The 3,886-nt window shown below is 41.0% G+C and overlaps 1 pseudogene; it reads left to right on the top strand.

The window, feature by feature from the left end:
* Positions 1-835: 835 nt before the first annotated feature.
* The window catches only part of LOC119595631, a 12,251-nt pseudogene continuing 9,200 nt past the window's right edge, over positions 836-3,886 (top strand).

Here is a 3,886-nt window from a genome sequence, read left to right as displayed (position 1 = left end):
TATATAGACATATAAAAAGCCGAAGGAGGAGGAGGAGTAAAAGAAGATGGAAAAACGATAATAAGAAGGAAATAGAAAAAAAAGAAAAGGAGAGAAAAAAAAGAAAAAAGAAAGAGGAGAAGGAACAGAGGAAAGCGAAAGGGTGGCAAATAAATAATGTAAAAATCCAGCATATCACACACATACACACAAACACACACACACACACACACAACACAAACACACAAACACACAAACACACACACACACACACACACACACACAAACACACAACACACACAAACACACACACACACAAACAAACACACACACACACACATTATAATTAACCATTAAGGATAAACTGTAATTAAAAGTATGAATACCATTAATGAAAATGGAGAGTAATAAACCGTATAATCAAACTTCATAAACATAAATAAACAGATTAATTAGCAGTATGAATATCCGAGCATCATAAAAACAGATTTATATCAATACAAATATATAAAAAGATAGCGTAAGATTTAATCCGTATTAATTATGTCCACTCGCAATAAAATAATGATAATAATGATTATAAACATGATAATAAAATTGAAACTGATTATTCCACTGTAATGCTTTATACTCTTCATGTGGTTTTATTCGTCAATGTAATATCGAAAGTGAAGTGATAAAAAAATATGACGTCTTTGCAGACGATGCTATTAATTTTAACAATAATTAAAAGTACATTAAGCGTATTGTTAATTTATCTTTTTTTTTCAGTGTTCTTTCTCGTTTGTTGTTGTTGTTGTTGTTGTTGTTTTCGTTATTTTCTTTGTTTCCTTGTTTTCTTGTTCTTAGATGGCATGTTTTTTTTTTCTCGTCTGTTTGTATTTACGTAATTCTTCTTTGTTATATTCCTAGTTTATTTTATGTTCCTTTTTTTTGTGTTTCATTCTTCCTCTTTCCTCCTCCTCCTCCTGCTCCTCCTTCTCTTCGTCCTCCTCCTCCTCTTCCTCCTCCTCCTCCTCCTCTTCCTCCTCCTCCTCCTTCTCCTCCTCCTCTTCTCCTCCTCTTTCAGTTCTTTATTTATCTTCTTTATTTTTCTTCTTCTTCTTCTCTTTCATTTCCTTCCTTTCTCTTCATTCACTTTTTTTCTATATCGGTTCATTTCGTTTTTTTCCTTAATATTTTTTTTTCTTATATTTATCATTCTTTTCGCTTTTGTTGTTGCTTTTCTTCTCATTTTCTCTTTTTCTCATCCTCCGCTTTCCTCATTTTTCCTCTTTCTTCTTTTGCATCCTCCTTCTCTTCCTCCTCCTCCTCCTCCTCCTCCTACTTTTTCTTTTCCTCCTCCTCCCCTCCTTCTTCTCCTTTTCCTTTTCCTTTTTATTGTTATTATTGTTATCATTATTATTGTCATTATTAATATCAATATTATTGCTATTATCATTATCATTATCATTATTATTATGATGATGATGATGATGATGATGATGATGATGATGATGATGATGATGATGATGATGATGATGATGATGATTTTATACGAAAGTTTCCTTAGATCTGCTAATTAAAATCAAACACCAAGTCACTACCAGTGACCTAGGGTGATTGAAGTTTGAGGCAATGGAACATCAACGAAAACATGCAAAATATGTAGAACAACCACAAATCAAAACATCCAGTCAAATCAATTCAAGCACACAAAGAACACATCAGATTGATAATGCTCTTCTGAGAACATGTGCTGTGTTGTTTAAGACTATTTTTTGGATTTCTTCTAATTTTGTATTTCCTGGTATTTGCTCAAGAAACTTATCTGTACCTTTTTTTATAAGGCCAAGAGCTCCAATAACAACAGGCAAAGTTTTGGTTTTTAAATGCCATATCTTTTCCACCTCTATTTCCAGGTCTTTATACTTTGATATCTTTTCGAACACTTTTGTTAGGACGTTTCTGTCTGAAGGGACGCTCATGTCTATAAACAGGCAGGTGTTGTTTATTTTGTCCTTGATGACGATATCTGGACGATTTGCCTGTATAGTACGATCTGTGTGAATTGGAAAGTTCCACTTCAGTAACTGGCTCTGGATGGTGTTTGTACCATTTATCCTGTGTTCCGATAGAAAACTGTTTGCAGATCTTCCAGTGCAGGTACTTGCCCACTCTGTCGTTTCGATTTTTGTACTCATTTCGGTGTTAATATTGAGCAACCAGATATAAGGTGATCAATCGTCTCAACCTTGTCTTCACAAAACCTACACTTTGAGCCAGTGCCATTGTGCAAGATGTTAGCTTGATAGTTTCTAGTAAACAAACTTTGATCTTGGGCTGCAAGAATAAAACCCTGTTTCCCCTTTAAGTCCAGAGCTTCTAAGCCACTGATGGGTTGCAATTTCATCTACATCAGTGTGTTTGCTTCGAGTTGCAAACTGTCCGTGGAGAGGCTTTTCATGCCACCTAGATTTAAGTTTTTCTTGTCCGACTTTCTTTGCTTTTTTGTTTTTTATGTTTAGCAGCCAGTGTTGGCAACATATGTTCGATATTTTTGCTCTCAATATTATTATTATTATTATTATTATTCATCTTCTTCTTCAGCATCATCATTATCATTCTCCTTTCCCTCCTCTTTCTTTTCCCCTCTTTCGTTTTCCTTCATTTCCGCCCTTTTCTTTTTCATCCAATTCCTTCTTTTTCCTCCTCTTTCTCTTCCTCCTCCTCCTCCTCTTTCCTCCATCCTCCTTCCTTTTCTCCTCATCCTTCTTTTTTGTCTCTTTCCCTCATCCTTGTTCCTTTCTCCCTTTCCTATATTTTCTCTTTCCCCTTCACCCCCTTTCCTTATCTTCATCTTCATCCTCTTCCTCTTCCTCCTTTTCTTCCCCTTTTTCTCCTCCTACTTCTCCTCCTCGCTTTCCTCCTCCTCTCGTCCTTCCTCCTCCTCCTCCTCTCTCCTCTCCTCCTCCTCTCTTCTCTCCTCCTCCTCTCCTCCTCTCCTCCTCTTCCTCCTCTCTCCTCCTCCTCGTCCTTCCTCCTCCCTCCTCGTCCTCCTGCTCTCCCCTCCTCCTCCTCCTCCTCCTCCTTCTCCTCTTCCTCCTCCTCCTCCTCCTCCTCCTCCTCTCCTCCTCCTCCTCCTCCTCCTCCTCCTCTCCTCTTCTCTCCTCTTCCCTCTTCCTCCTCTCCTCCTCCTCCTCTCTCCTCCTCCTCCTCCTCCTCCTCCTCCCTTCTCCTCCTCCTTCCTCCTCCTCCTCCTCCTTCTCCTCCTCCTCCTCCTCCCTCTCTCCTCCCCTCCTCCTCCTTCCTCCTCTCTCTCCTCTCCTCCCTCCTCCTCCTCCTCCTTTCCCTCCTCCTCCTCCTCTCCTCCTCCTCCTTCCTCGTCCTCCTCCTCCTCCTCGTCCTCCTGCTCCTCCCCCTCCTCCTCCTCCTCCTCGTCCTCCTCGTCGTCGTCGTCGTCGTCGTCGTCGTCCTCCCTCCTCGTCCTCCCTCCTCCTCCTCCCTTTTCATCCTTCTCCTCCTTCTCCTCCCCTCCTCCTTCTCCTCCTTCTCCTCCCCTCCCCTCCTCCTCCTCCTCTTCCTACTTTTCCTCCTCTTCCTCCTCCTCCTCCTCGTCTTCCTCCTCCTCTCCTCCTCCTCCTCCTCCTCCTCCTCCTCCTCCTCCTCCTCCTCCTCCTCCTCCTCCTTCTCCTCCTCCTCCTCTTTGTCACACTTCCACCGTCTTCCTGTCTTTGCTTCCTCCCTTTCCTTCTTCGTTCTCCCCATTATTCATCTTTCTCCTTTCTTCATCCTCCTCCCTTTCCTCATTTTCCCCAAATCTCTCTCCTCTGTTATCCTTCTTCTCTTTCCTTTTTCCTACCTTTTCTCCAACCTCTTTCTTTCTTTCTTTTTTCTCTATCTATCCTACTCCTCCCTTTCTCTTTCT

Source organism: Penaeus monodon, chromosome 1, assembly GCF_015228065.2.
Source record: "Penaeus monodon isolate SGIC_2016 chromosome 1, NSTDA_Pmon_1, whole genome shotgun sequence".
In the NCBI taxonomy this organism is placed as follows: Eukaryota; Metazoa; Arthropoda; class Malacostraca; order Decapoda; family Penaeidae; genus Penaeus; species Penaeus monodon.
This window is presented reverse-complemented; position numbering and strand designations above follow the sequence as displayed.